The sequence below is a fragment of the Oryctolagus cuniculus genome, chromosome 8, assembly GCF_051225735.1.
Source record: "Oryctolagus cuniculus isolate XC-2025 breed Fujian yellow rabbit chromosome 8, ASM5122573v1, whole genome shotgun sequence".
Taxonomy (NCBI): Eukaryota; Metazoa; Chordata; class Mammalia; order Lagomorpha; family Leporidae; genus Oryctolagus; species Oryctolagus cuniculus.
In genome coordinates, this window is record NC_142874.1 from 34,068,040 (window position 1) to 34,087,951 (window position 19,912).

Sequence of the window (19,912 nt, forward strand, 5' to 3'; positions counted from 1 at the left end):
TGGCCAGTGCATCACGCTGATCCAAAAGCAGGAGCCAGGTGCTTTTCCTGGTTTCCCATGGGGTGCAGGGCCCAAGAACTTGGGCCATCCTCCACTGCGCTCCCTGGCCACAGCAGAGAATTGGCCTGGAAGAAGGGCAACCGGGACAGAATCCGGCACCCTGACCGGGACTAGAACCCAGTGTGGGAGACCCCGAAGAAGCTTCTGGCTCCTGGCTTCTGATTGCCTCAGCTCTAGCCATTGCAGCCATTTGGGGAGTGAACCAACAAAAGGAAGACCTTTCTCTCTGTCTCTTCCTCTCACTGTCTGTGACTCTCCCTCTCAAATAAATAAATAAAATTAAAAAATAAAAAAAAAGTTTTCAGGGACAGTGCCTCCAGAGAAATCAGGTTACAAATAGAAAACTCATTTTAAGAAGCAGCAGGGTGATGTTAAAGATGAACACATTAGCAGCAGGCAATCCATGACAATTTGTAAGGGAAAAATTAATCTTGCTTGTGCTTTAATTAAAGAGGCCTGACAGTAGCACAAACAGTGACCAGCCCTAAACATCCCAATTGCCTCAGTCTGCCTAGCTCCGACTGAAAAATAAAGTGGAGCAGACTTTCCATTTGATCCCCCAGATCAGCCCCAGATAAGAGAAGATACTGCCATAGAAAATTGTAAAACTGGATCAATTTCTTTTAAGAATTGTAAGAGGAGACGAAACATGTCTTTACCAGTATGATCCAGAAGGCAGAGCACAGACAAAGCAGCAACTACTGAAGGTGGAAGTGGTCTCATCAGAGCAAAGGTCATGGTAACTGGATTTTGGGGGTGATTAAGGCATTTTGCATGTTGACTTTCTCTGAAAGGCTAAAGAACAGTAACATCTGCTTATAGATTGTTTTTGAGAAAGTTGGTCAAAGTTTAGCTGAAAAACCACGCAGGAAAGCTTTTCCAGAGTGTCATTCACCACAGTAATGCTCCTCCTCATTCTGCTCGTTGAACAAGGGGAGTTTTGTGAGTGTTTTTAGGGAAAACATCAGGCATCCACCTTACAGCTCCTTCTGACTTGTTTTTGTTTCCTAATCTTAAAAGATCTTAAGAATGCCCATTTTTCTTCAGTTAAAAAGCTATAGTGATGTGGTTAAAATCCCAGAGCCCTCAGTTCTTTCATGTTGGACTAAGTAGCTGGTATCATTGTTTACAAGTATCTTCAACTTGTAAGCTCATTTTGAGAAATAACATTTTTTTGTGTGTGTCTTTTAATTCCATTTATCATGAACTTTTTGAAGTCCTTTCATATGTTTTTTTTTTTTTAATTTAGTTCCAAAGTTTATTCTCATCTGTTCCATAAAGGAATTATCAGTGCTTCTAAAAAGAAAGAAAACAAATGTGTCCATTTTCTTTTTAATTAATAATTAATTTGAAAAACAGAATGAGGGAGAGGGAGAGAAATCTTCCATCTACTTGTCACTCTCCAGATGTCTCACAGCCAGAGCTGGACCATGCTGAAGCCAGGATTCCAGAACTCAGCCTAGGCCTCCCACATGGATGACAGGGACCCAACTACTTGTTACCTCCCAGGGTGTACATTGGAAATTGAGACAGAATTCAAACCCAGGCCTCTGATGGGATGTGGGTGTCCTAAGCAGTATCTTGACCACTATGCCAAACACCTACACCCATTTTAAAAAAAATATTTATTTATTTATTTATTATTTATTTGAAAATAAGAATTCCAGAGAGGCAGGCAGGGGCGGTCTCCCATTTGCTGATTTACTCCCCAGATGACCACAACAGGTGGAGCTGTGCCAACCTGAAGCTAGGAGCCAAGAGCTTCCTCCAGGTCTCCCATGCGGGTACAGGGACCCAAGGACTTGAGCCATCCTCCACTGCTTTCCCAGGCCACAGTAGAGAGTTGGATCTGAAGTAGAACAGCCATGAGCTGAACCAGTGCCCATATGGGATGCCAGCACTGTGGGCGGTGGCTTTGCCCACTACGCCACAGTGCTGGCCCCCCATTTTGTTTTTATTTGAATTATTCCCATGATTCATTATCACATGAAACCATAGTATTAAGCTCTCTTGAGATAAATACCTTTATAATTCTCTAGATTGTTACTGTACAATAGAATGTTCTGCTATGATAGAAATCTGGGAACCAATGCTGTGACATAGTAGGCTCTAAGCCTCTGCCTATTGCACTGGAATTCCATATGGATGCCAGTTCATGTCCTGGCTGCTCCTCTTCAGATCCAGCTCTCTGCTATGGCCTGGGAAAGCAGTGGAAGATGACCCAAGTCCTTGGGCCCTGCACCCATGAGGGAGACCTGGAAGAAGCTCCTGGCTCCTAGCTTTGGATCTGCTCAGCTCAGGCCATTGCAGGCAATTAGGGAGTGAACCATCAGATGGAAGACCTCTCTGTCTCTCCCTCTCTCTCTCTGTAACTCTACCACTCAAGTAAATAAAAATAAATCTAAAAAACAGAAATCTGTGGGGCTGGTACTGTGGTGCAGCAGGTTAACACCCTGGCCTGAAGTGCCAGCATCCCATATGGGCACTGGTTCAAGACCCGGATGCTCTACTTCCAATCCATCTCTCTGCTATGACCTGGGAAAGCAGTAGAGGATGGCCCAAGTCCTTGGGCCCCTGAACCAGCATGGGAGACCCAGAGGAAACTCCTGGTGCCTGGCTTTGGTTCAGCACAGCTCCAGCCATTGCAGCCAATTAGAAAGTGAACCATCAGATGGAAGACCTTTCTCTCTCACTGTGCCTCTCCACTCTCTGTGTAACTCTGACTTTCAAATAAATAAATCTTAAAAAAAAAAGAAAAGAAACCTGTATCTCTGCTATCCTATATCACACATTCAAGCCACTTGTGGCTTTTGAGCAGTTCAAATTTGCTCCACCTAAAGAACTGGATTTTTAATTTAATTTAAAGTCTAGTTTAAGCTGCCATGCATTGCTATTAGCAACTGTATTGGACAGTGCAGCTCTATATCGTTCTGTAATAGCCACTCTATGTAGAAAATTGAGAACTGAGATTGAATTTGGCAGTCGTTCTCAAAACATCAATCAAATCCTATTTATTTATTTTTGAACAGGGCTTGCAGTTTTCATACCAGATATATCTCATTTGGAGAATGGAAAAGGACCCTGGGCAGTGCTGAGAGAAATTTCAAGAGGCCCCTATCCAGTTAAATTAATCAGAATCAAGAAAAAGGTTTTATTTCAAATAATATCACTGGGGAATGTTCAGTGGAATATCTGAAATATTTTGGGGGGTACCTCTGCTCAACGCTTTCTCAAAGCAAAAAATCTCCCCCCACCGTGCCCCATCCTCTTCATCTCTGCCTCTACTCTCTGTTCCCTACTTTTGGTTTCCTATCCCACCTACTCTGCTTTCTTAATTTTCACAATTTTTCTTCCTTTTTATTAGAACATGCACAAAATATCCCTATCACTTTATCCTTTCCAGTTAATTCTGTTTTTCTTATTTGTTTCACCATTATCTGGCCTTCATTCATTTCCTAAAAATGCTTTCTTATGCTAACCTTATTTCTTTAAGCTAAAATGCTTCTTTAAAGCTAAACCTATTTCAAACTAAAACTTAAGTTTTAATTTTTCACTTGCAAGCCTGCTGAAATTTTGAGGGGATCTTTCTTCCCTCCAGTTCTTAACTAATTGAGAGTACAAACAAGAAATGAATCAGTTGAGAATCAAAATGCAGTACCCACTTAGTATTTAATGCATTTTTGTTTTGAGACAAGCTGGAGAACATGAAATAGTAACTGGGATGGGGGTGAAAGTGTTTCCCTCAGATCAAGTGGACAAGGGCAGCTTCTGGAGATGGGACATTTAAACTGGGCCATGAAAGGTCAGAAGCAGCCATCCTGGGGAAGTGGAGAGATCATCTTGCCAGGCAAAGGGAATAGCAATGCAAAATACCTGATAGGAAAAGGATTATAATACATCCTAAATAAAGAGGGATTTGCTGCTATGGAAGCTCAAGGGAGGGGGAGACTGGTAGGGAGTAAAGCTGGAGCTGGAGGGAAGCTGCCCCGGCAGGGCTTTGCAGATGATGGTCAGGAGCTTGGGTTCTAATCCAAGAGAGTGCAGAGCATGGAAAAATTTCAATGAAAGACTATTAGGAAACAACTCTGATTGAGGGGCATAAAGCAGGCTAGGTTAAGAGGTTGTTCAAACAGTCTAGGCAAGAGATAGTAACTTGGTTAGGATCATGGTCTTGGAAAGACAAGTGGATTCTAGTTCTTATCTTTGTTCATGGTTTTTGCCTTAAAGTCTGTTTTGTCTGATTTTTTTTTTTTTTTGACAGGCAGAGTTAGATAGTAAGAGAGACAGAGAGAAAGGTTTTCCTTCCATTGTCTCACTCCCCAAATGGCTGCTACAGCCCGTGTGCTGCGCCGATTCAAAGCCAGGAGCCAGGTGCTTCCTCCTGGTCTCCCATGTGGGTGCAGGGCCCAAGCACTTGGGACATCCTCCACTGCCTTCCCAGGCCACAACAGAGAGCTTGACTGGAAGAGGAGCAACCAGGACAGAATCCAGCGCCCCAACTGGGACTAGAACCCAGTGTGCCGGCACCACAGGCAGAGGATTAGCCTAGTGAGCCGCGGTGCTGGCCATGTTTTGTCTAATATTAATATCACTAAAACATCCTCTTTTTGGTTATTGTTTTCTCTGCTGTTACCTCTTTTCATCTTTTCACTTCTGATTTTTATGTATTTCTTTTATAAATAACATTTATTAATTTTATTTTTTTTAATTTTTTTTAACTTTTATTTAATGAATATAAATTTCCAAAGTATGAATTATGGATTACAATGGCTTCCCCCCCATACCGTCCCTCCCACCCACAACCCTCCCCTTTCCCACTCCCTCTCCCCTTCCATTCACATCAAGATTCATTTTTGATTATCTTAATATACAGAAGATCAGCTTAGTATACCTTAAGTAAGGATTTCAACAGTTTGCTCCCACACAGAAACATAAAGTGAAAAATAATAGATGATTTTTTTAAAATGATGATGAAATCAGATCAGACCTATTGTCATGTTTAATCCCAGTGAGAGTCAAGTTGGGAGTTGATAATTTCTTTTTTTTTTTTTTTTTTTTTTTTTTTTTACAGAGGATCAGTTTAGTATGCATTAAGTAAAGATTTCAACAGGGATTCCAATTCAATCCCATCAAGGTGGCATGTGCCAATGCCATCTCACTATTCCAAGTGATCAATTTCAGTTCACAATTGATCATAATGAAAGGACTAAGAGTCAAAGGGAGCACATAAACAAGTCTAGTATCTGCTAACACTAACCGATAGAATAAATAAAGGGGAGAGTGATCCAACATGGGAAGTGAGATACTCAGCAGACTCATAGAATGGCGGATGTCCTAAATAGCACTCTGGCCTCAGAATCAGCCCTAAAGGCACTCGGATCTGGCTGAAAAGCCCATGAGAGTATTTCAGGCATGGAAAGCCAAGACACTCTGGCAAAAAGATCTCTGTGAGTGAGATCCCAGTGGAAAGAACAGGTCTTCAAAGAGGGAGGTGCCTTTCTCTGAAGGGAGGAGAGAACCTCCACTTTGACTATGACCGTGTCTAAACAAGATAAGAGTCGGAGAACTCAAGGGGCTTCCATAGCCTTGGAAACTCATGACTGGTGCATAGGGAGATTACTGATGCCATAAACAGGAGTGTCAATTTGTAAAGTCAACAACAGGAGTCACTGTGCACTTACTCCTCATGTAGGATCTCTGTCCTTAATGTGCTGTACACTGAGGCTTAATGCTATAACGAGTACTCAAGCAGTATATTTCACTTTGTGTTTCTATGGGGGTGCAAACGATTGAAATCTTTACTTAATGTACACTAAACTGATCTTCTGTAAAAAAAAAAAAAGAAAAAAAAAAAGAAATTATCAACTCCCAACTTGACTCTCACTGGGATTAAACATGACAATAGGTCTGATCTGATTTCATCATCATTTTAAAAAAATCATCTATTATTTTTCACTTTATGTTTCTGTGTGGGAGCAAACTGTTGAAATCCTTACTTAAGGTATACTATGCTGATCTTCTGTATATTAAGATAATTGAAAATGAATCTTGATGTGAATGGAAGGGGAGAGGGAGTGGGAAAGGGGAGGGTTGTGGTTGGGAGGGACGGTATGGGGGGGAAGCCATTGTAACCCATGAGTCGTACTTTGGAAATTTATATTCATTAAATAAAAGATAAAAAAAAAAAGAAACCATTTCCAATTCAAAATAAAAAAAAAAGATTTCAACAGTTTGCACCCCCATAGAAACACAAAGTGAAATATATTGTTTGAGTACTCGTTATAGCATTAAATCTCAATGCACAGCACATTAACGACAGAGATCCTACATGAGGAGTAAGTGCACAGTGACTCCTGTTGTTGACTTTACCAATTGACACTCCTGTCTATGGCATCAGTAATCTCCCTATGCTCCAGTCATGAGTTTCCAAGGCTATGGAAGCCCTCTGAGTTCTCCAATTCTTATCTTGTTTAGACAAGGTCATAGTCAAAGTGGAGGTTCTCTCCTCCCTTCAGAGAAAAGTACCTCCTTCTTTGAAGACCTGTTATTTATTTACGTAAAAGTCAGGGTTACACAGAAAGGAGAGGCAGGGAGAGAAAGAGAGAGAGAGGAGAGAGAGAGGTCTTCCATCTGCTGGTTCACTCCCCAGTTGGCCGCAATAAAGCTCCTGCTCCAATCCGAAGCCAGGAGCCAGGAGATTCTTCCTGATTTCCCATGCTGGTGCAGGGGCCCAAGGCTTGGGCCATTTTCTACTGCTTTCCCAGGCCATAGCAGAGAGCTGGATGGGAAGTTGGAGCAGCCAGGACTAGAACAGGTGCCCATAATGGATGCTGGCACTTCAGGCCAGGGTGTTAACCCACTGCAGCACAGTGCTGCCCCCCCCCTTTTTTAAAAAAAAGATTTATTTTATTTATTTGAAAGAGTTACAGAGAGAGGTAGAGACAGAGTTCTTCCATCCACTGCTTCACTCCCCAACTGGCCGAAACAGCTGGAGCTGAGCCAATCGGAAGCTGAGCTGATCTGAAGCCAGGAGCCAGGAGCTTCCTCCAGGTCTCCCACGCAGGTGCAGGGGCCCAAGGACTTGGGCCATCCTCTACTGCTTTCCCAGGCCATAGCAGAGAGCCAGATTAGAAGAGAAGCAGCCTGGTCTAGAACCAGTGCCCATAGAGGAGTCACTTCAGGCCAGGGCTTTAACCTGATGCACCACAGCACTGGCCCCTGTTAATTTTTTAAACCAATCTGACAGTCTATGTTTTTTGGAGCGTTTAGTCCATTTGCAAATAATATGCTTACATCATATCTAGCTCTTCCATCTAATTGTGAAAGTCTCTTGCCTATTCTGTATTCTTTTTCTTTCCATCCATGCCTACCTTTTGATGTACTACCTCTTATTGTTCTTTTTGTTTCCTTGGTAATTATTAGTCAGTTGGTAATTATACAATTTTTAATTGTTTAGTAATTAAAACTGAGATTATAGCATGCCTTCTTGAATCAACAATCTAATACAAGTTTCTCTCCTCTCCAAGATAGAAGGAAATTATAATAGCTTATTCCATTTACCTTCACTTATATTTTATTGAAGTTATATATTTTAATTTTGTGTATCTCAGATCTCATCAAATGTTATTATTATTACTTTATGTTTATTTCTATCATTCCTTTATATTCACTTTTTTTCTTCATTTCTGAGCTTTATCTGGGATAATAAACACACATTAGCATTTCCTTTTATTTAGGTATTCTTTCAAAGACTGTCCTCTGGTTTGGTTTGGTTTGGTTGGAGTTTTTTGTTTGTTTTTGTTGTCACAAAAGGTCTTTATTTGACCTTCTTTTTTTTAAGATTTATTTATTTAGTTGTTTGAAAGGTTACACAGAGAGGAGAGGCAGAGAGAGAGGGGTCTTCCATCCGATGGTTCATTCCCTAATTGGCTGCAATGGCCGGAGCTGTGCTGATCTGAAGCCAGGAGCCAGGAGCTTCTTCTAGGTCTCCCACATGGACACAGGGGCCCAATGGCTTCGGCCATCTTCCACTGTTTTCTCAGGCCATAGCAGAGACCTGAAAGGAAGAGGAGCAGCCAGGACTAGAATTGGAACCTTAGGGGATGCCAGCGCTTCAGGCAAGGGCATTAACCCACTGTGCCACAGCACTGGTCCCTGACCTTCATTTTTGATGGATATTTTTGGTAAGTTAAGAATCCTGGGGCCAGTGCTATGGTGCAGCAAGTTAATGCCCTAACTTGAAGCACCGGCATCCCATATGGGCATTGGTTCAAGACCTGGCTGCTCCACTTCTAATCCAGCTCTCTGCTATGGCCTGGGAAGGTGGTCAAGGATGGCCCAAGTCTTTGGGTCCCTGCACCCATGTGGGAGACCCAGAAGTAGTTCCTGGCTCCTGGCTTTGGTTCAGCACAGGTCTGGCCGTTGTGGCCAATTGGGGAGTGAACCAGAGGATGGAAGACCTCCCTCTGCCTCTCCTCTCTCTGTGTAACTCTGACTCTCAAATAAATAAATCTTAAAAAAAAAAAAAAAGAATATTGTGTTCCCAAGTATACCAGAGTACTTCAAACAGTTTGTGGAATAATAGAATTAAAAGATAAGCTTATTTTGGTGTAAAAATTTTTTTGAAATCCATACTTTTTTTCTTAATCGTCATTTCCCATAGACTCTCTCTCTCTATTTTTTTTTAATTTTTTTTTTTTGACAGGCAGAGTGGACAGTGAGAGAGAGAGACAGAGAGAAAGGTCTTCCTTTGCCGTTGGTTCACCCTCCAATGGCCGCCGCGGCCGGCGCGCTGCGGGCGGCGCACCGTGCTGATCCGATGGCAGGAGCCAGGTGCTTTTCCTGGTCTCCCATGTGGTGCAGGGCCCAAGCACCTGGGCCATCCTCCACTGCACTCCTGGGCCACAGCAGAGAGCTGGCCTGGAAGAGGGGCAACCGGGACAGAATCCGGCGCCCCGAACGGGACTAGAACCCGGTGTGCTGGCGCCGCTAGGCGTAGGATTAGCCTAGTGAGCCGCAGCGCCGGCCTACTCTCTCAATATTTTTAAATATTATCTATTTAAAAGGCAGAATTACAGAGAGAGAAAAAGATCCATCTTCTGGTTCACTCCCCATGTAGCTGCAATGGCTGGGGCTGGGCCTGTCCAAAGGCAGGAACCAGGAGTTCCTTCTGGGTCTCCCACCTGGGTACAGGGGCCCAAGCACTTGGACCATCTTCTGTTGCCTTCCCAGGTGCATTAGCAGGGAGCTGGATCTAAAGCAGAGCAGTGCCCATATGGGATGCCAGTGCTGCAGGCCAGGGCTTTAACCTGCTGTGTCCCAGTGCTAGCCCCTCCATTTGGTTTTTATTTTGTACTTTATAATTCTTTTTAAGATTTGTTTATTTACCTGTTTTGAAAAGCAGAGCAACAGAGGGAGGGAGAGACAGAGAGATCTTCATCTGCTGGTTCACTCCCCAAGTGGCTGCAACAGACAGGTCTGGGTCACGCCAAAGCCAGGAGTCAGAAATTCCTTCCTGGTCTCCCACACCAGTGGCAGAGGCCTAAGCACCCAGGCAATCCTGCACTGCCTTTCCAGGCATGGCCCTTGTGCTTTCTAATTCTTTGATGAAATTATTAATATTTTCTTAATGTTCTTGAATATTGTTGTCACCAGAGAAAAGGCCATGGAAACTGCCAGGTTCTTATCTTCATGCAAGAAAGAATTAAGGCATGAGACAGCAAAGTGATAAAGTTTTATTGGGGATAGGGCATCCATCAGATTGAAGGGACAGATAGAGAGTGCCCAGTCACTCAAACTGGGGTAGAGCAAGGTTACATGGTTGAGTGGAGACAATACACCTGGGCAGGCCAGGCCAGGCCCAGCCAGGCAGATGGCTCAGCAGAGAGGCAGAGGGCTGAGCACACAGTCTGTTTGGACTCCCTAGGTTTTTAAGGGAGTCTGTTTACCCACCTCTCCCTCTCCTCCAGGACGAAAGAGGGGGAGTCCTGACTGAAGGGTTTGCTGGGTGAAAATTAGCAAATTCTTCCCCAGATTTGCTGGCTGGAGCAGAGAGGCTCCCCTTAGGGGTCTGTGAAGGTTTTATTGCCTCATGTTATCAGTCAGGTAACCCATTTGGTCCTGAGGAGAGAATACTTCTGGGAGCTTTCCTTGTGGGGAAGGGCTGGGACTACCTGAGCAGGACTTTGAAGTGTAAAATACTGGGCTCTGGAGCTTCTGCAGTAGGTGCTGGTTTTCAGGCCTTTCTCACAAACACAGGCTAAATTTCTGCCTTCCTACCTAACATCGTTATGGTTATTTTAAAGTTTATGGATTGGGGGGGGGTCGGTGTTGTGGCATAATGGGTGTAAGCACCTCCTGCAGTGCTGGCATCCCATATGGACTCCTGTTCAAGTACTGGCTGCTCCACTTCCAATCCAGCTCCCTGCTAATGTGCCTGGGAGAGCAGCGGAGGATGCCCAAGTCCTTGGGCCCTGCACCCACATGGGAGACCCAATTGAAACTCCTGGTTCCTGGCTTCATCGTGGCCCAGCCCTGGACATTGTGGCCATTTGGAGAGTGAACCAGTGGATGGAAGATCTCTCTCAATATCTCTCTCTCTCTCTCTCTCTGTAACACTGCCTTTCAAATAAATAAAGTAAATCTTTTAAAAATAAACAATTTTACAGATTAATTTTAAAGTTTATGGTCATTAAAATATATAGATTGATTTTAGATATGTTCCTATTATTTCTTTTTGCCTTTTTTCTCATGTGACTTTTGTCTCCTTTTGTATGCCTATTAGTTTTTGTTGTCAAGAATTGGCTATTAAAACCTATAGCAGTAATTTGAAATTGTGTATTATATAATCTTTTCCCACCAAGAAATAATATTTACTTTTGATTGGCTGCTGTATTAGGGGCTCCAACAATCCTCAGCTACTTTGATTCAATTGGAAATTTAACTGAGCTGATTATTCCTTGAACAACCTGCTCTGTTTTTTTTTTTTTTTTATTCATCCTGTCCTTAGAGCATTTCACCTTGAAGTTCCAGGCAAACCCTATGAGTCCCAGGGATGACCCCTTTGGTCACCCTATATTCAAATCTATCTTTCCATATGAGGCTATTGAAAATTCTTAACTATTTAGCCTCACGCATTTCATGGAGAATTTGCAGGCATTGGTCTCCCATCACCACTGCCTCTAGGGTCTGCATGAGGCATAAGCTGGAGTCAGCTGTCAAATGCAGGTACTCTGATGTGAGATGTGGGTATCTTAACCAGCATCTTAACCACTAAGCTAAATGCTTCTCCATGGATTTTTTTTAATAGGAGAAAATATCATTGAATGAGTCAATTTGATTATTTGCTCAACCACCTTCCCTTAATCCTACCTTTTTCTTCCTAGAAAGTAAGGTCAGTTTACAGCAATTAAAACCAAATATTCATTTACCAGTCCATTTTTCACATGATTTATCTCACTTAGTGAGATTTCCTCAGCTTAGGAGGTAGAAGTTACTTGATTTTCTCTTTTTCCCTCCCTAGACTTGGAAACTAAACTTACAACCAGGAATGCTGTACTAACATAGGATACTTCTGAAGATTTATCACAGGAAGCCATAGTAGAGAAACTCACAGAAAGTGGCCTATGGGACTCCAGAATGGGAAACTTATGGACATGGAATGACAGGATTTTGAGATTGCAAAATAGTCTGGAGAGTCACTTCAGTCAAAAGATTGTTACACACAAGAAAATTCCCACTGGTCAAAGAGGCTTTAGATTTGGATCTGTTCTTTTTCCAGAACCAAAAGTTGTCACAGAAGAGCCCCACAGAAAATTCCAAACACAAGAGGAAGGGTTCACAAAAAATTTGGATTTGATTACAGATACCCACTTGGGGAAGGTAATTGACAAGGATCCAGAAGACAGCAAACCCATAAGGCAGACTTCAGAACTCACTTTGAGGGAGAAATCAATAAGAAAGAAAAACCCTATGAATGTGGTACATGTGAAAAAGCCTTTCGCTATAGGTCATTACTCGTTCAACATCAGAGAACACACCCAAAGAAAAACCTTATGAATGTAGTGAATATAGTAAAATATTCAGTCAGCTCTCATATTTTATCATAAAAAATTCACACTGCAGAAAAACCTATAAATGTAATGAATATGGAAAAGCCTTCATTACTACTCCAAATGGCCATTAACCGGTGAGAAGATTTGAACCCAAGTAGTACTCAGGGAAACGCAGACTAAACTTCCAATGAGATCAAGCTTCCACTGATGGAGATAGAAAAAATTAAGAGATCTGTTGCTAATGGGACATGGGGGACATGTGTATTTTTGTTTTTTGGCTTATTTGTGAGGAACTTTGGTTTATTTTGGGAAATGTCACATTTAAATGTCAAAAAAGTATTTAAGTGTTTTGTTTAAAAAAAGATTTATTTATTTGAAAGAGTTACAGAGAGAAATAGAGACACACACACAGAGAGGGAGAGAGGTCTTCCATCCACTGGTTCACTCCCCAAATGGTCACAACGGCCGGAGCTGAGCCGACCAGGAGTCAGGAGCTTCTTTCGGGTCTCCCATGTGGGTGCAGGGGCCCAAGGACCTAGGCTATCCTCCGCTGTTTTCCCAGGCACCTTAGCAGAGAGCTGGATCGGAAGTGGAGTGAGCAGCCCATATGGGATGCCAGCACTGCAGGAAGAGGATCAACCTAGTACACCACAGTGCCAGTCCCCAGGATGTTTTCATAAAATTAAGGAGCAGCTTATACAAATAACCGTGTATTCTTACCTAAGTGTTCTAGCTTGTATTTGTACCAGCAGTCCAGCAATGCAAACTATTTAAAATATACATATTTATCCTTTGACCTAGAAGATGCAATTTTGAGAATTTTTCCCATGGAAATAAAAATAATATCAATGCATAAGAATACAAATAGGGCCAGTGCCGTGGCTCAATAGGCTAATCCTCCACCTAGCGGCGCTGGCACACCAGGTTCTAGTCCCGGTTGGGGTGCCGGATTCTGTCCCGGTTGCCCCTCTTCCAGGCCAGCTCTCTGCTGTGGCCAGGGAGCGCAGTGGAGGATGGCCCAAGTTCTTGGGCCCTGCACCACATGGGAAACCAGGAAAAGCACCTGGCTCCTGCTCTTGGATCAGCGTGATGCACTGGCCACAGCGTGCTGGCCACCGCTCGCCAGCCATTGGAGGGTGAACCAACAGCAAAGGAAGACCTTTCTCTCTGTCTCTCTCTCTCTCACTGTCCACTCTGCCTGTAAAAAAACAAAACAAAACAAAACAAAACAAAACAAAACAAAAAAAACAAAGAATACAAATAAGAGTGTTTCCTGAAGTATTGTTTAGAGGGAGAGGGAGAAAAGCCCCATTTGGAAACAGTAAGCATTCATTACTAGATAAATTGTGATAAATCCTTATTTTGAAGCTGCATAAGGATAATTTTTAAAATGAGTTCTGTCTGTACAGGAGAACTTCATGATAGTTCCACAATGTTTTGGTAAATAATTGCTTTATAGCAGGAATGTATATACACAAGGTTCTGTTTTTGTTAATGATCATACCATGTATTATGTACTTCTGTGTGTATGTGATTGGATGTGCATGGAGAAAAGAATGGAAGACTAAACACCAGGTATCAATACTGGTTACCTTGAGGGAGAAGAGATGTGGGGAGAAGGGAAGAGGAGAAGACTGGAAAAATGGAAACATGCAAATGTAGCATATTGTGTAAAACTATGCAATATTCTATATTTATGTGAACTTTGAAGAGACGAATGAAGTAGTCTCTGGAAACTTAATGATGGTTGTTTCAGGATTGGTGGACTATCAGGTACTTTTTGCTTGACTTTTCTGTGTGTGTAAGTTTTTCTTTACAATTAGTATGTAATATTTACATAAAAAATGAATAGCATCTTTCTTGTGAAGCAAATTTATTTGACACCTACTGTGTCCCAGGAACTCCTATAGGTGTTGCTTATACATAGGTGAGGGAAGAGTACTCTAGGGTCTAAAAGCATGAGAATTGGTTCTAATGTTGGGTAAACTCCCAAAAACTTACCCAGTACTTCATTCCTTCCACTCCCTGAATTTCATTTGGAGGAAGTAGTGAAAAGTTCAAATGAAAGACATGCCCCAAAATATCTGGAACTTTGTACAGGCTGCAGACCAGAAGATTACAGTCTCAAAAAAGTAGTTCCAGGGGCCAGAACTGTGGCGCAGTGGGTTAACACCCTGGCCTGAAGGGCTGGCATCCCATATGGGTGCCGGTTCTAGTCCCAGCTGCTCCTCTTCAGATCCAGCTCTCTGCTATGGCCTGGGAAAATAGTAGAAGATGGCCCAAGTCTTTAGGCCCCTGCACCCCATGGGAGACTCAGAAGAAGCTCCTGGCTCCTGGCTTTGAATGGGCACAGCTCCGGCCATTGTGGCCAATTAGGGAGTGAACCAGCAGATAGAAGTCCTCTCTCTCTCTCTCTCTCTCTCTGTGCCTTTCCTCTCTCTGTGTAACTCTGAATTTCAAATAAATCTTTTTTTTTTTAAAAAAGTGGTTCCAGGGGTCAGCACTGTGGTGTGGCAGATGAAGCTGCCTCCTACAGTGCTGGCATCCCATATGCACTCCGGTTTGAGACTTGGCTGCTCCACTTCCAATCCAGCTCTGTGCTGTGGCCGAGGAAAGTAGTAGAAGATGGCCCAAGTCCTTGGGACCCGGTATCTACTTGGGAGACCCAGATGCTCCTGGGCTCCTGGCTGTAACCTGATCCAGCCCCAGTCACTGTGGTCATTTGGGGAGTGAACCAGCAGATGGAAGACACTTCCTTTTCATTTTTTTTTTTTTTTTTTTCCAGGGTAGGGTGTGTGTGTGTGTTACTTGTTTTTAGTCCTCTGGAAGTGTAAAAGAGTGGCATCACTGGTATAGCTGTTATTTTTGCCATACATGTTTTCCATAAAAATGACCAATGAAGCTTTTTTGGGCTAGTTTTCTTTGAAGAAAGTTTTCAATTATGGATTCTATTAACTTGATATTATTAATTTGATATAGGATGATTCAAATTTTCTATCATGTAAGTTTTAGAAATGAATTTTTTGATAATTTGTCCATATCATTTCACCAAAATAACTTAATTTTTGACTTTCAATAATTCATAATATCTTCTTATCACATATCTGTATGATTTAAAGTGAAGACCCCCTTTTCAGTCCTCATATTGGTATCTGCTCTCTTTTTAAAGTTTTCTTAATCAGGCTACTAAGGATTTTAATGTTTAAAAAAAGTCTCAACTATTAGCTAGTTTTCATATTATTACCTCCTATGTATTCTATTTAGATATGATTCACTTCCTTTTGTAGATTCTTGGAATGAGATCTTAGTTGATTTCATCATTTCTTTTTTTGCTAATATTTGTATTTATGCATTTCTTCATGAGTACTTATCTGCATCCAATAGGTTTTTATTTTATTTTATCATTTTTATTGATAAAAATAGATGGAACAAGTTGCATATAATTTAACCTTATGTTTTGATGAGGTTTTTTTTTAATGGAACAATTCATGAATTTGCATGTCATCCTTGTGCAGCAGCCATGTTAATCTTCTGTGTCTCATTCCAATTTTAGTCTATGTGCTGTTGAAGTGAGCACCTAATGGGCTTTCACAAACTTAGAGCCACCACCACTATCAAGCTATATTCAGTGCATACAAATTTAGGATTCTTACATCCTCCAGTTGAGCTGATATTTTTGTCAATATTAAATAGCCTCCTCTGGCTGTCTAATTTCTTTTTTTACAATCAGTTTTTTTTTTCCAATCCTAATATAATCAAGGCAATTTTCCTTTGGTTAGTATTTGTATGGTATGGTAGGCAGAATTCTACAATGGTCTCCAAATTCCCAGCTCCTGGTGTGCATGCAGTTCCCAGCTATTCAAACTCTTAAAAACTAGGTGCCTTTGTGAAGGGATGTTACAATTTTACTTCATTTAAAATTAATTTTAATTAAGGCTCTAGGTCAACTAAACCCAAGGGAAATGGCCCTCAGTAGGTGTGACATAACCAGGTGAGAACTTAAAAATGTGGTGCTCTGCTGGTGAGAAAGGTTTCGTAGCATGCGGCGTCAGGGTGAGACATCAGCTTTGTGGCTGACTTTGAAGGTGGTGGGGCTATGTCTCAAGGAGTGTAGGCAAACTGATGACAGAGCAGTGTGTGGACAACAGCCAGCAAAGAAATGGAGACCTCAGCTCTGCAGCCACAGGGTACTCAGCTCTGCTCACAAGTTGACGAGTTTGCACGTGGGTTCTTCCCAAGTCCCCAGGTGAAATGCAATCCAGTTGACCCCTTGATTTCAGACTTGAGACCCAGACAGTGCATTCTTGGATTTCTGACCTACACAGCTGTGAGCTAATCCACAGTTGGTGTTACACACCAATAAAAAACATTACACATGGTGTGTCTTTTTTGCATTCTTCTACTTTCAGCTAATCTCTGTCCTTAAAGCAGATCTCTTGTAAGCAGTATATATGTAGGCATCATTTTTATCTTGTCTAATGAGTGTTTAAATGTCATTGCTAGTGCAGTTAGATTTAAATTTCTCATCTTGTTATTTGTTTAATCTGTTTCTTCCTTTATTTCCCCTTTCTTGCTTTTCTGTACATTAACCAGAAGTTTTTCATTATCTCATTTTTTACTCTAGTCGATGTAATATATACTCACTAATTATTTAGAGCAGTGGTTCTAAAAACTAACCTCATAATAACTCTGAGACATTATTTGCCTTTTTCACTCTTGTTTTCTTGAATGAACAATGAGGCTTTCCAGAAACTACATGACATGTGATACTGCAGATTTAGTGCAGAAGGAAATATGCTAATTCACCTATCTTAAGCCCTTGTTACAAACTTGATAGTACCCAGCCCCTCCACCCACCACCCCTGCCAAAACTCCTGTATAGAAGCCCTAACACCCAGCATCTCAGAATGTGACTGTATCTGGAAATAGAATCCTGAAAGATGTGATTAATTAAAGAAGAGAGCCTGAGGACCAGCCCTACTCCAATCCAACCACTTTCCTAATAAGAAGGGGACTTAGAATGTGGCGAGACAAGAGAGAAGCTATCAGCAACCCAAGGAGAGGAAACTCAGGAGAAGCCAACCCTTCAGGCATCATGATGTTGGACCTCCATCCAACATCCAGAATTGTGAGAAAACCGGTTTCTATCCTATAAGCCATCCATTCTGTGGATGTGCCAAAATGGCAAACAATGCCACTCTTTGCATCTAATTTGTCTTAAAAATATTTGTATTAAAATAACATTTTCCAATACTATGTTGTGGGTTATTTTTTTCAATAAATATTGTTAACTTTTATCATTTTAATTTCAAATACCAAGGCCAGCTCTGTGGCATAGCAGATAAAGCCATAGCCTGCAGTGCTGGCATCCCATATGGGTGCTGGTTTGAGTCCTGGCTGCTCCACTTCTGATCCAGCTCTATGCTATGGCCTGGGAAAGCAGTAGGGGATGGCCCAAGTCCTTAAGCCGCTGCACCTGCATGGGAGACCTGGAAGAAGCTCCTGGCTCCTGGCTTTGATTCAATGCAGCTCCGGCTGTTGTGGCCAGTTTGGGAGTGAACCAGCAGATGGAAGACCTCTCTCTCTCTCTGCCTCTCCTTCTCTCTCTATGTAACTCTGACTTGGGTACTTGGGTCTCTGCCACCCATGTGGGCAACCCAGATGAAGCTTCAGGCTCCTGGCTTTGGTCTGGTCCAGCCCAGCTGTTGCAGGCATTTGAGGGAGTAGAAGATCAGATCAAAGATTGTGTGAGTGTGTCTACATCACCGTGCCTTTCAACAATCTCTCTCCCTCTCTCTCGCTTTCGCTCTCGCTCTCGCTCTCTCTCTGCCTTTCAAATAAATAAAAATTGTACATGGGGGAAGATACCATTTGAAATAGTTATAAGTTTCTTGTTTTCATTTTTCTCTAGCTGCTTACTAGTTTCCCTTTGCCCTTGGATTTTTTATGTTTCACTGCAATGTCCCTGGGAGTAGACTTTGTTTTTAAAACATAGTAGAAATTTGTAGAACTTGAGACAGTCCTGTGATGTCTTTTTTCATGATATGAATATTTTTTTAACTTTTATTTAGTAAATATAAATTTCCAAAGTAGAGTTTATGGATTACAATGGCTTTTCCCCCCATAATTTCCCTCCAACTCGCACCCCTCCCATCTCCCACTCCCTCTTTCATTCCATTCACATCAAGATTCATTTTCAATTCTCTTTATATACAGAAGATCCATTTAGTATATATTAAGTAAAGATTTCATCAGTTTGCACCCACACAGAAACACAAAGTGTAAAAATACTGTTTCAGTACTAGTTATAGCATTACTTCACATTGGACAACACATTAAGGACAGATCCCACATGAGAATTAAGTACACAGTGACTCCTGTTGTTGACTTAACAATTTGACACTCTTGTTTATGGCGTCAGTAGTCTCCCTAGACTCTAGTCATGAGTTGCCAAGGCGATGGAAGCCTTTTGAGTTCGCTGACTTCGATCTTATTCCGACAGGGTAATAGTCAAAGTGGAAGTTCGCTCCTCCCTTCAGTGAAAGGTACCTCCTTCTTTGATGGCCCATAATTTCCACTGGGATCTCACTTGCAGAGATTTTTCATTTAGGTCGTCTTCTTTTTTTTTTTTTTCCAGAGGGTCTTGGCTTTCCATGCCTAAAATACTCTCATGGGCTCTTCAGCCAGATTCGAATGCCTTAAGGGCTGATTCTGAGGCCAGAGTGCTATTTAGGACATCTGCCATTCTATGAGTCTGCTGTGTATCCTGCTTCCCATGCTGGATCGTTCTCTCCCTCTTTTATTCTATCAGTTAGTTTTAGCAGACACTAGTCTTGTTTGTGTGACCCCTTTAACTCTTAGAACTATCAGTGTGATCAATTGTGAACTGAAGTTGATCACTTGGACTAGTGAGATGGCATTGGTACATGCCACCTTGATGGGATTGTATTGGAATCCCCTGGCACGTTTCTAACTCCACCATTTGGGGAAAGTCCGACTGAGCATGTCCCAAATTGCACATCTCCTCTCTCTCTTATACCCACTCTTATATTTAACAGAGATCACTTTTCCGTTAAAATTTAAACACCTAAGAATAATTGTGTGTTAATTACAGAGTTCAACCAATAGTACTAGAACAAAAAATATTAAAATGGATAAAGTATTACATTGTACATCAACAGTCAGAACAAGGGCTGATCAAGTCACTGTTTCTCATAGTGTCTATTTCACTGCAACAGGTTTCCCCTTTGGTGCTCAGTTAGTTGTCACCGATCAGGGAGAACATATGATATCTGTCCCTTTGGTACTGGCTTAATTCACTCAGCATAATGTTCTCCAGATTCCTCCAACTTGTTGCAAATGACTGTATTTCATTTTTTTGACTGCTGTATAGTATTCTATAGAGTACATGTCCCATAATTTCTTTATCCAGTCTACTGTTGATGGGCATTTGGGTTGGTTCCAGGTCTTAGCTATTGTGAATTGAGCTGCAATAAACATTAATGTGCAGACAGCTTTTTTGTTTACCAATTTCACTTCCATTGGGTAAATTCCAAGGAGTGGGATGGCTGGGTTTTATGGTAGGGGTTGGTTGTTGTTTCTTTGTTTGTTTTTGTTTTTTTTTTGTTGTTGTTGTTTTTGTTTATTTACAGGCAGAGTGGACAGTGAGAGAGAGAGACAGAGAGAAAGGTCTTCCTTTTGCCATTGGTTCACCCTCCAATGGCCGCCGTGGCTGGCGTGTTGCAGCCAGCACACCATGCTGATCCGAAGGCAGGAGCCTGGTGCTTCTCCTGGTCTCC

The 19,912-nt window shown here is 41.9% G+C and overlaps 1 non-coding gene across 1 annotated transcript; it reads right to left on the reverse strand.

Annotated features, from left to right (window-relative positions):
- Positions 1-15,583: 15,583 nt before the first annotated feature.
- On the reverse strand, positions 15,584-15,690 carry LOC127485826 (U6 spliceosomal RNA). Its single transcript, XR_007912723.3, has one exon. It is a non-coding gene; the product is annotated as a U6 spliceosomal RNA (small nuclear RNA).
- Between the last annotated feature and the right edge of the window lie 4,222 nt (positions 15,691-19,912).